Below are 13,126 nucleotides of genomic sequence, written 5' to 3' on the forward strand. Positions count from 1 at the left end.
ACCTCTCTTATATCTCTCCTACTGTATGTACCCGGGCACAGGAGCTAACACTCATCTCTACCTCTCTTATATCTCTCCTACTGTATGTACCCGGGCACAGGAGCTAACACTCATCTCTCCCCCTCTTATATCTCTCCTACTGTATGTACCCGGGCACAGGAGCTAACACTCATCTCTCCCCCTCTTATATCTCTCCTACTGTATGTACCCGGGCACAGGAGCTAACACTCATCTCTACCCCTCTTACATCTCTCCTACTGTATGTACCCGGGCACAGGAGCTAACACTCATCTCTACCTCTCTTATATCTCTCCTACTGTATGTACCCGGGCACAGGAGCTAACACTCATCTCTCCCCCTCTTATATCTCTCCTACTGTATGTACCCGGGCACAGAAGCTAACACTCATCTCTCCCCCTCTCTTATATCTCTCCTACTGTATGTACCCGGGCACAGGAGCTAACACTCATCTCTCCCCCTCTTATATCTCTCCTACTGTATGTACCCGGGCACAGGAGCTAACACTCATCTCTCCCCCTCTTATATCTCTCCTACTGTATGTACCCGGGCACAGGAGCTAACACTCATCTCTCCCCCTCTTATATCTCTCCTACTGTATGTACCCGGGCACAGGAGCTAACACTCATCTCTACCCCTCTTACATCTCTCCTACTGTATGTACCCGGGCACAGGAGCTAACACTCATCTCTCCCCCTCTTATATCTCTCTCCTACTGTATGTACCCGGGCACAGGAGCTAACACTCATCTCTCCCTCTCTTATATCTCTCCTACTGTATGTACCCGGGCACAGGAGCTAACACTCATCTCTCCCCCTCTTATATCTCTCCTACTGTATGTACCCGGGCACAGGAGCTAACACTCATCTCTCCCCCTCTTATATCTCTCCTACTGTATGTACCCGGGCACAGGAGCTAACACTCATCTCTACCTCTCTTATATCTCTCCTACTGTATGTACCCGGGCACAGGAGCTAACACTCATCTCTCCCCCTCTTATATCTCTCTCCTACTGTATGTACCCGGGCACAGGAGCTAACACTCATCTCTACCTCTCTTATATCTCTCCTACTGTATGTACCCGGGCACAGGAGCTAACACTCATCTCTACCCCTCTTACATCTCTCCTACTGTATGTACCCGGGCACAGGAGCTAACACTCATCTCTCCCCCTCTTATATCTCTCCTACTGTATGTACCCGGGCACAGGAGCTAACACTCATCTCTCCCCCTCTTATATCTATCCTACTGTATGTACCCGGGCACAGGAGCTAACACTCATCTCTCCCCCTCTTATATCTATCCTACTGTATGTACCCGGGCACAGGAGCTAACACTCATCTCTACCTCTCTTATATCTCTCCTACTGTATGTACCCGGGCACAGGAGCTAACACTCATCTCTCCCCCTCTTATATCTCTCCTACTGTATGTACCCGGGCACAGGAGCTAACACTCATCTCTCCCCCTCTTATATCTCTCCTACTGTATGTACCCGGGCACAGGAGCTAACACTCATCTCTCCCCCTCTTATATCTCTCCTACTGTATGTACCCGGGCACAGGAGCTAACACTCATCTCTCCCCCTCTTATATCTCTCCTACTGTATGTACCCGGGCATAGGAGCTAACACTCATCTCTCCCCCTCTTATATCTCTCCTACTGTATGTACCCGGGCACAGGAGCTAACACTCATCTCTCCCCCTCTTATATCTCTCCTACTGTATGTACCCGGGCACAGGAGCTAACACTCATCTCTCCCCCTCTTATATCTCTCCTACTGTATGTACCCGGGCACAGGAGCTAACACTCATCTCTACCCCTCTTACATCTCTCCTACTGTATGTACCCGGGCACAGGAGCTAACACTCATCTCTACCTCTCTTATATCTCTCCTACTGTATGTACCCGGGCACAGGAGCTAACACTCATCTCTCCCCCTCTTATATCTCTCCTACTGTATGTACCCGGGCACAGGAGCTAACACTCATCTCTCCCCCTCTTATATCTCTATCCTACTGTATGTACCCGGGCACAGGAGCTAACACTCATCTCTCCCCCTCTTATATCTCTCCTACTGTATGTACCCGGGCACAGGAGCTAACACTTTCTTTTTCCTGCAGCTCGCTTTCCGGTGTTAGGAGAAGAATTCATGGAAGAGTTTAAAGATAAATCTTCATGTGAAGGTTTCAAAGATATTCTGCAGCTACCTCAACAGCTAGGTAATGAGGGGGAGGCTGGCACTGCCGCTGCCTGCGCTGTACCTGTGCTGTGTATACATGGTGTAGTAGTGTGTGTGAGGGGGAGGCTGGCACTGCTGCTGCCCGCGCTGTACCTGTGCTGTGTATACATGGTGTAGTAGTGTGTGTGAGGGGGAGGCTGGCACTGCCGCTGCCTGCGCTGTACCTGTGCTGTGTATACATGGTGTAGTAGTGTGTGTGAGGGGGAGGCTGGCACTGCCGCTGCCCGCGCTGTACCTGTGCTGTGTGTGTGTGAGGGGGAGGCTGGCACTGCCGCTGCCTGCGCTGTACCTGTGCTGTGTATACATGGTGTAGTAGTGTGTGTGAGGGGGAGGCTGGCACTGCCTCTGCCCGCGCTGTACCTGTGCTGTGTATACATGGTGTAGTAGTGTGAGTGAGGGGGAGGCTGGCACTGCCTCTGCCCGCGCTGTACCTGTGCTGTGTATACATGGTGTAGTAGTGTGAGTGAGGGGGAGGCTGGCACTGCCTCTGCCCGCGCTGTACCTGTGCTGTGTATACATGGTGTAGTAGTGTGAGTGAGGGGGAGGCTGGCACTGCCTCTGCCCGCGCTGTACCTGTGCTGTGTATACATGGTGTAGTAGTGTGAGTGAGGGGGAGGCTGGCACTGCCTCTGCCCGCGCTGTACCTGTGCTGTGTATACATGGTGTAGTAGTGTGAGTGAGGGGGAGGCTGGCACTGCCTCTGCCCGCGCTGTACCTGTGCTGTGTATACATGGTGTAGTAGTGTGAGTGAGGGGGAGGCTGGCACTGCTGCTGCCCGCGCTGTACCTGTGCTGTGTATACATGGTGTAGAAGTGTGTGTGAGGGGGAGGCTGGCACTGCCTCTGCCCGCGCTGTACCTGTGCTGTGTATACATGGTGTAGTAGTGTGAGTGAGGGGGAGGCTGGCACTGCTGCTGACCGCGCTGTAACTGTGCTGTGTATACATGGTGTAGTAGTGTGTGTGAGGGGGAGGCTGGCACTGCTGCTGCCCGCTCTGTACCTGTGCTGTGTATACATGGTGTAGTAGTGTGTGTGAGGGGGAGGCTGGCACTGCCTCTGCCCGCGCTGTACCTGTGCTGTGTATACATGGTGTAGTAGTGTGAGTGAGGGGGAGGCTGGCACTGCTGCTGCCCGCGCTGTAACTGTGCTGTGTATACATGGTGTATTAGTGTGTGTGAGGGGGAGGCTGGCACTGCTGCTGACCGCGCTGTAACTGTGCTGTGTATACATGGTGTAGTAGTGTGTGTGAGGGGGAGGCTGGCACTGCCCGCGCTGTACCTGTGCTGTGTATACATGGTGTAGAAGTGTGTGTGAGGGGGAGGCTGGCACTGCCGCTGTACCTGGGCTGTGTGTGTGTGCGAGGGGGAGGCTGGCACTGCCGCTGTACCTGTGCTGTGTGTGTGCGAGGGGGAGGCTGGCACTGCCGCTGTACCTGGGCTGTGTGTGTGTGCGAGGGGGAGTCTGGCACTGCCGCTGTACCTGTGCTGTGTGTGTGTGAGGGGGAGGCTGGCACTGCCGCTGTACCTGGGCTGTGTGTGTGTGCGAGGGGGAGGCTGGCACTGCCGCTGTACCTGTGCTGTGTGTGTGTGAGGGGAGGCTGGCACTGCTGCTGCCCGCGCTGTACCTGTGCTGTGTATACATGGTGTAGTAATGTGTGTGAGGGGGGGCTGGCACTGCCTGTGCTGTGTATACATGGTGTAGTAGTGTGTGTGAGGAGGGGCTGGCACTGCCGCTGCCCGCGCTGTACCTGTGCTGTGCATACATGGTGTAGTAGTGTGTGTGAGGGGGAGGCTGGCACTGCCGCTGCCAGCGCTGTACCTGTGCTGTGTATACATGGTGTAGTAGTGTGTGTGAGGGGGAGGCTGGCACTGCCGCTGCCCGCGCTGTACCTGTGCTGTGTATACATGGTGTAGTAGTGTGTGTTAGGGGGAGACTGGCACTGCCGCTGCCCGCGCTGTACCTGTGCTGTGTATACATGGTGTAGGAGTGTGTGTGAGGGGGAGGCTGGCACTGCCGCTGCCCGCGCTGTACCTGTGCTGTGCATACATGGTGTAGTAGTGTGTGTGAGGGGGAGGCTGGCACTGCCCGCGCTGTACCTGTGCTGTGTATACATGGTGTAGTAGTGTGAGAGGGGAATCTTTTTAAATACAAAATACAAATATTTACAAATACACACAATACTTACAGAACAACATCCAGAAAATGACATAAACAAAACATTTATCTTACAGAGATTCCCTTTTCAAAGATATCTAAACGCCTCTCTCCAACCTCTCAGATTCCCCCTGCTATATACACTTTACTGATAGATAAATAACACAAAGTAATCAGGCAAGTTTCCTGCAAAAAGAAAATCTAATTCTTAATGTCCTTTAGACTAGAAAAGACTTGAGTCTGTATCTTTTTCCCCTTAATACTATTCACATTAATTAGTTGCCACCTTCAGCGGAGAGGGGCACTTTGGCATATTTAGTGAATCACCACCACCCTTTTTTTTTCTTTTTAGCACCATTTTTCTTTTTGACCATTTTCTTTTTCCCGGGGCTACTCTCTGATGGCAGATTTCTCTTATTCGATGGTCCGGCCATCTCAATGTCCTGAATAGATCCAGACCGCTGCGAGGTCTGACTGTCCGACATATCGGGGTCTGCGTCATCCATCTTTTCACCCCAACTCTTTTCCTCCAATACCTCATATGTATTGTGCAGCGAGATCTCTTCTTGGACAGTTTCTGTAGTTTTCTTTCCTGCTGAGCTGGTTTGGGCAGTCTTGTTTTTACTTGTTATTGTTTCCCATTCATTATCGCCATCTTTGCGGGGTTCGCCGCCATCTTTGCCGGGTTCGTCGCCATCTTTGCAGGGTTCGCCGCCATCTTTGCCGGGTTCGTCGCCATCCTTGCAGGGTTCTCCGCCATCTTTGCGGGGTTCGCCGCCATCTTTGCGGGGTTCGCCGCCATCTTTGCGGGACTCGCCGCCATCTTTGCTCAGATCGCTCCTGTGTTCTCCGTCTGACCCCCTTTGGGCTGGAAGTGTATATGTCAGACCCAGAGACTTTAAAACCTCTTCCACAGGTGCAAGTTGAAGACTTTCTGATGACTCTGTGGTATTCTCTTTATCACTAGGAGATGCTGTATTCTGTACTCTAGACATTTCATTCTGCCCATAATGGTTGTGTTCGGCTTCTGGGCAATCTTTAAAGGAATGACCACACTTATAGCACAGGTTGCAGACAATGTCCTTGTCACACTCAGAGCTGTGATGACCAATAGAACCACATAAAGTGCACCTGATTTTGTCACATGCTGAGCTTAAGTGCCTGGGGGAATCACATTTAAAACACTTTTTAGGCTGTCCCCAATAAAAACATCGCCCGCGATCCCTTCCAATATATATGGCGTTTGGGAGGTGACATGCCACATTGTGTGTGTACCTGAGCTTAACTTTAAACTTGTAGCCCCCATTCCAGAAACCTTCAGCATCCATACTTTTCACTGGACCGGACTGAATATCGCACTTTGCAGCCAAAAACATATATCTTCTACCGCTGCAGTCTCAATATCAAAGATAATATTCACTTCCACGGTCACAGGGCGAGAAACCTGGATAACTTTAAAGAATTCCCATTCAGGATTATCCTTCACTTCTCTGTAACGAAACCAGAATTTTTCTAGCCCTTCTGGTGTCTTAAAGCTGACTTCGTAGTTTCTGCTATTAGGAGCATGTAACAAAGCGTAAACCTCACTGGGTTGGAAGCCAAGAGAAACTTTGATAAAGTCTTTTCCTATAACAAATCTGTCCGGTATAGGAGCCATATCCCCCCCAATAATGCAGTCTGACTACGTTCCTGCGCTTTCTGGCATCATCAAATGACAAATAAGATGTACCTGGGCGTCTTGTACTCCATGCTGACTGCTGTGGGGGAGCTGGCTCAGCCGCTCCTGTTGGTTTTGCTGCCGTTCCTGCTTCAGCTAAGGACTTTGCTTTTGCCGCTCCTGTTTCTGCTAAGGGCTTTGATGCTGCTGCAGGCTGTATGGATTTCTCTCCCACTTTAGGAATCTCCATTTCTTGCGCCTCAAAAGCCGCTACTGCTTCAGCGTTCTCCACTGCTTCAGCCATTTCTATTTCAGACACTTCTTCCTGTGCCTGGGCTGTTTGCTGCTCTGTCTCAGGTGTATTGCCAGCATCATTCAGGCTCTCAGCCTGGGCTGTTTGCTGCGTGTCTGCCTTGGGTGTGGCTGCTAATTCCTGCACCTGTCTGTAACCCTCAGCTGCTTGTAGTCTCTCTGTATCAGGTACAGTTGCATGCAGTTTCTCTATCTCCGGTGCAGCTGTATGCGGGGTCACTGCGTCAGGTACAGTTGTTTGCGGGGTCACTGCGTCAGGTACAGTTGTTTGCGGGGTCACTGCGTCAGGTACAGTTGTTTGCGGGGTCACTGCGTCAGGTACAGTTGTTTGCGGGGTCACTGCGTCAGGTGCAGCTGCTTGCGGGGTCTCTGTCTCAGGTGTAGCTGTAGTTGCCTGTGCATTAGTGTGTATGTCCTTGCCAATTTGTGGGATAACAATTTCTGTGACCCCAAGTCTCCTTTTCTCATGTCTGCCTGCCTTTTACTCCTGGCTTCATTAGACCTTGAGCTGGTTTTAGCCGCAGTTCTCTTACCCGTCTGGTTCTGAGCCGGACTTTCAGTATTCTCCATCTCAGATTCTTTCTGCCCAACATTTTCATTCATCTCTTTTTCTATATTTTCTGACTCTTTCTTTTGCAAACATTTCTGCACTTTAGCTTCCAGGGAAACTTTCTTATCCGCATTCAGATTAGCTTGAGACCTGGTTCCAACTCCTCTCCCTCCTCCAGGGTCTGCCGCCATCTTGGCTCACAGCTCCTCCCCTTCCTGTGTGAGGGGGAGGCTGGCACTGCCGCTGCCCGCGCTGTACCTGTGCTGTGTATACATGGTGTAGTAGTGTGTGTGAGGGGGAGCCTGGCACTGCCCGCGCTGTACCTGTGCTGTGTATACATGGTGTAGTAGTGTGTGTGAGGGGGAGGCTGGCACTGCTGCTGTACCTGTGCTGTGTGTGTGCGAGGGGGAGGCTGGCACTGCCGCTGTACCTGTGCTGTGTGTGTGCGAGGGGGAGGCTGGCACTGCCGCTGTACCTGTGCTGTGTGTGTGCGAGGGGGAGGCTGGCACTGCCCGCGCTGTACCTGTGCTGTGTGTGTGTGAGGGGGAGGCTGGCACTGCTGCTGCCCGCGCTGTACCTGTGCTGTGTGTGTGTGAGGGGGAGGCTGGCACTGCTGCTGCCCGCGCTGTACCTGTGCTGTGTATACATGGTGTAGTAGTGTGTGTGAGGGGGAGGCTGGCACTGCTGCTGCCCGCGCTGTACCTGTGCTGTGTATACATGGTGTAGTAGTGTGTGTTAGGGGGAGGCTGGCACTGCCGCTGCCTGCGCTGTACCTGTGCTGTGTATACATGGTGTAGTAGTGTGTGTGAGGGGGAGGCTGGCACTGCCGCTGCCCGCGCTGTACCTGTGCTGTGTATACATGGTGTAGTAGTGTGTGAGGGGGAGACTGGCACTGCCGCTGTACCTGTGCTGTGTATACATGGTGTAGTAGTGTGTGTGAGGGGGCGGCTGGCACTGCCGCTGCCCGCGCTGTACCTGTGCTCTGTATACATGGTGTAGTAGTGTGTGTGAGGGGGAGGCTGGCACTGCCGCTGCCCGCGCTGTACCTGTGCTGTGTATACATGGTGTAGTAGTGTGTGTGAGGGGGAGGCTGGCACTGCCCGCGCTGTACCTGTGCTGTGTATACATGGTGTAGTAGTGTGTGAGGGGGAGGCTGGCACTGCCGCTGCCCGCGCTGTACCTGTGCTGTGTATACATGGTGTAGTAGTGTGTGTGAGGGGGAGGCTGGCACTGCCGCTGCCCGCGCTGTACCTGTGCTGTGTATACATGGTGTAGTAGTGTGTGAGGGGGAGACTGGCACTGCCGCTGTACCTGTGCTGTGTATACATGGTGTAGTAGTGTGTGTGAGGGGGAGGCTGGCACTGCCGCTGCCTGCGCTGTACCTGTGCTGTGTATACATGGTGTAGTAGTGTGTGTGAGGGGGAGGCTGGCACTGCCGCTGCCCGCGCTGTACATGTGCTGTGTATACATGGTGTAGTAGTGTGTGAGGGAGGCTGGCACTGCCGCTGCCCGCGCTGTACCTGTGCTGTGTATACATGGTGTAGTAGTGAGTGTGAGGGGGAGGCTGGCACTGCCGCTGCCCGCGCTGTACCTGTGCTGTGTATACATGGAGTAGTAGTAGTGTGTGAGGGGGAGGCTGGCACTGCCCGCACTGTACCTGTGCTGTGTATACATGGTGTAGTAGTGTGAGTGAGGGGGAAGCTGGCACTGCCGCTGCCCGCGCTGTACCTGTGCTGTGTATACATGGTGTAGTAGTGTGTGTGAGGGGGAGGCTGGCACTGCCGCGCTGTACCTGTGCTGTGTATACATGGTGTAGTAGTCTGTGTGTGTGTGTGAGGGGGAGGCTGGCACTGCCACTGCCCGCTGTACCAGTGATGTGTATACATGGTGTAGTAGTGTGTGAGGGGGAGGCTGGCACTGCCACTGCCCGCGCTGTACCTGTGCTGTGTATACATGGTGTAGTAGTGTGTGAGGGGGAGGCTGGCACTGCCACTGCCCGCGCTGTACCTGTGCTGTGTATACATGGTGTAGTAGTGAGTGAGGGGGAGGCTGGCACTGCCGCTGTAACTTAATCTCTGTTTGCTTTCAGAATACTGTCTGCAGCAAACGGCGGTGCTTAACAAATGAGGTAATCGCACCTCTGATGTCATCATCCAACAGAAAGGGGCGGAGTCACAGTACTAAATAATCATGAATAAATTGAATTTCAATGTACGCTGCCTCTCTCTATATGTAACGTATGCCGTACTGCCCTAGGGGTGCCAGCCTGTGTACCCTCACCAGGAGGGACAGAGACATCTGTGCTGATTATTCCAATAACTATTAGATATATACAGTATATATATATTTATATCTATATATCTATATATATATAGATATATATGTATATATATATATATATATATAGTGACAGAAAACAGGGAATTGTAATAAACGCCCAACCCTAGTCAGGGTGATCCTGTGTTTAGTTATTGCTCAGATGAGCAGGGTTTCTGTTTTGTATTTGTTTTCACCGTGTTGCAGTCGCAGTGCCTGAGACTGCATAAACCAGGCCGAAGCCTGCCAAAAGTAACATTGCATTACGTCTCACCGATTTACTCGCCCTAAAAGACCATGTTCTAGCGGACGGGGGACCAGCCCCTGAGGAAGCCGTGTTTGTCACATATGGTGGAGAATGCGGGCAGAATACTGAAAGGAAATGCCGCTGATGTCGCAGTAGTATTATTATACCGTTGAGGTAAAATAAACAAAATAAATAACTGCCTAGAAATTTTGGGCATGAAAGAAAAGCAATATTACCCCTCCTCTACGGGGATTTTTAAACATTGTTTTTTTAATAGATTAATTCACATTGTCACGTATATGGATGTAATAAAATTTTATTATTTTTGTTTTTATTAAGGCCCTGATATCACCACGGGAGCTACTGTAATTTCTAAATATTTACCTTAACAGCCCTATACAATTATAGAGTGCATGTATTTGGGGGGTTTATTCTGGAACGCCAGCAGACAAAACAAGATACAATACCAACTGGGGGCCTGGGGAGTAGACTCTAGCCTCGTTAGGTGCAGGGGTCTGCTTCAAGAAGGCTTGCCCTTTCCGCTTCTTGTCCAGGATATCAGAGGGCTGATCACACAGCAGAGCCTCTGTCACATCTCCAGCTGGTCACTGTCAAGATCCAAACTGCTTCCTAGTGTCTCTCAGATAGTCTCTCTGAGAGTCTCCACACTCCTTCCCAGAGTGTCTCTCTCCCTCTGTGGGATAACTAACTCCTGCTCTGACCAGCAGTGTTCCCTATATACCCCTTGGTGGCTATCCTTTAACATGGGAGGGGGGCTTCTGGCCAATCAGAGCACGGATTAGGTTGCTGCCACAAAAGCCAGAGCAGGGGCGTGCTAAGGCACTCAAGACCTCCCACTGTGTAGGAGCCGGAGAGTCTGAAAAGAACCGACAGCCCAGACCTGATTGTCCACTCTTTCACACTCACCAAATGTCTGTAACACCTCTATGCTCTCAGCCTTTGTCTCCATACACATTTCTCTGCAGGAACCTTGATAAAGTACCCCTGTACGAAACGCGTAGGTGCGTTCTATTTGTCCTATTTTTGTTCCCTGTATGTGTTAGCTGGCATCAATACAGATTTGAATTTTATACTACTGTGGAGTGGCCTGGTTTGTTTTTCCTGCTTGACATTGCAGGGCGTCTGGAGCTGTGCTCTATCTGCACCCACTGCCTTCCTGTATCTACCAACGGATGGACTGCACGCTATAGATCCTGAGAGTGCCCCCTGGACGGAGCAGGTAAAGTGCCATAGTGCCTTATTTAAATCCTGCTGCTTATGGACATTGTTCCTTTATCAATATACTGTTTGGGTGATTATTGTGTACGTCCCTGTGGCTGTCTCAACTGACTCCACCTGTCACTTCCCCTACAGTAATCATGCAGTTTCATTGCATTTAATTGAGGGGCACTCCGTTATCACCGGACCACCATATTATGGCTTTATTATGATATATGTCTCATGAGGATACTTGCTCAATTTTGAGCACCACACACACCATGCTTCTCTGCAGGAACCTCAGCTGATTAAATCACAGAGTCCCCTCCATAGAAATGTACCATGCAAATCACATTACAAGTCTGCTATCTAATCCAATTTACACTTTGCAGGGCTGACTCCCAAATCACATCACAAGACAATGTTGATTCACTAAAGAACTGAGGAAAGGATTGTCACGGGAGAATAAAGTGCTTGGGAATACATTCTCACATACATAGTGCATTACACATTCCCTGTACTCCCCCAGATATTAAATACATTTGGCCAAAATAAGCCTTACATAGGTGGCCAAGTTACATGAATGTAGGGGTAGCTAGCTGGTCTTCATTTCACTTTTGTGATGCCAGCCACCCCTACCGTCACACTGTGTTGTTGCATTTCCACCAATCAGGGGCTGGGTCATATTGCAAACCCCTGGGGGGAGGCGACCCCTAGCTAGATCAGATAAGACCAGCTCAGCTTTAGCTGTGAGTTCAGAGTTCTTCAGCAGAGGCAGCTGCAAAGAAGCTTTAATTAACTGGGAAAAGCTGCAGAGGACACTGCAGGAAGCAAGAACAGGGGAAATCTCTTTAGGGAGGTCCCTGCCCCCAGGTTTATATGGTAACCCCAGTTTCCCAGTTGTAAGTGTGTGTGTGTGTGTGGATTTACTGTAAATAGTTGTGGATATTTCTTTTTCCAATAAATTAATTTTATATTCTGCCTGGCGAACTGATCCCTGGTGTGTGAGTCCCGGTCTCCCGTGACAGTTCCGTGCTCCGATCCCATATTGGGTTCAATTTCACCAGTCACAACAGGGGTTTGTTTTGAGTCAATCCCAGCAGCACATAAAGGGAGGGAGCAGAGAGAGAGGGGGAGCGGAGAGAGGGGGGGGGGGGGGGGGAGAGGAGATAGAGGGGGAGCGGATATTTATAAACATATAAAACAAGAAATCCCGGGCAACGCCGGATATATAAGCCAGTTATATATAAATCGCGGCGTCAACCACTTCAGCTGATATTATGAAACCAGGAAAAATATCAATGTCAGGTAATGAGTGTCTATACACATTGCCGAATGCAACCTCTCAAATATATTTAACCCATTGTGTTGCGTGACCACACAACTTCCAAATAAGGGGGCCTTCCACTGCCATGCACGTTACCTGGATCTTTGCCCACTACTGATTGGTATCCCTAATACCCACGGGCTTCGATGGGCCACGTGCGTGACTGCGTGGGCGTCTCCGCTGATGGCGCTCATCTCACTAGGGATCTTCTATGGCGTCCGAAACGCGTTGACGCGGGATTCTTCCAATCACAGCCGGCCGCTGCCTGGGACCCCGACCCTCTCCTTACCTGTCACATCATCGGTGAGTGGCGCCTCCTCCCGGCAGCGTTGTGTTACCTCCGGTCACAGCTGCTTGTGGGGTGGGTTCCCCCCGGGCAGAACAATTGACGCCCGTCGCCATGAAGACCCGTGGACGCGAGGCCTGATAAGTGAATCTACAGAGACCTCGCGCTGAATAGCACGGGGCCTCTGTAACCGCCGCACGCCCCCCCTAAAATCGGTCGCGCCCCCCCAGTTTGCGTACCCCTGGTGCAGTTTATGGCCCATGGTGATTGGCTAAGTGAGGTATTTAATGTGAGGCCATGACTCTCGGGCCCCTGATGAAGCACACTCCGTGCGAAATGCGTTGACGCCATGTTAAGGGAAGCTAGGTTGGCTTTGGGATAACGCTCCCCGTGGATCTCTCCGTGGATCTGCAGGGCGCCAGACATCTGTCTCACGTCTCCTATCATCTTTACCTTTGTTGTAAGTTTATGGTATAAATTTTGTTTTTCCTTTTCAACTGTGAATACAATTTAGATTGTTTACTGATTATCTTCTGTACATCCCCCTGTGCCAGCCCTAGAGGTGCCAGGCTCTGTATATCCCCCTGTGTCAGTCCTAGAGGTGCCAGGGTCTGTATATCGCCCTGTGCCTGTCCAAGAGGTGCCAGGCTCTGTATCTTCCCCTGTGCCAGCCCAAGAGGTGCCAGGCTCTGTATCTCCCTGTGCCAGCCCTAGAGGTGCCAGGCTCTGTATCTCCCCCTGTGCCAGCCCTAGAGGTGCCAGGCTCTGTATCTCCCCCTGTGCCAGACCTAGAGGTGCCAG

The 13,126-nt window shown here is 51.4% G+C and overlaps 1 long non-coding RNA gene across 1 annotated transcript; it reads left to right on the forward strand.

The window, feature by feature from the left end:
* Positions 1 to 2,140: 2,140 nt before the first annotated feature.
* Positions 2,141 to 9,145, forward strand: LOC142476174 (uncharacterized). Its single transcript, XR_012791416.1, has 2 exons — positions 2,141 to 2,239; positions 9,021 to 9,145. It is a non-coding gene; the product is annotated as an uncharacterized LOC142476174 (long non-coding RNA).
* The last annotated feature ends 3,981 nt before the right edge of the window (positions 9,146 to 13,126 follow it).

The sequence above is a fragment of the Ascaphus truei genome, unplaced genomic scaffold (assembly GCF_040206685.1).
Source record: "Ascaphus truei isolate aAscTru1 unplaced genomic scaffold, aAscTru1.hap1 HAP1_SCAFFOLD_1467, whole genome shotgun sequence".
Classification (NCBI taxonomy): domain Eukaryota; kingdom Metazoa; phylum Chordata; class Amphibia; order Anura; family Ascaphidae; genus Ascaphus; species Ascaphus truei.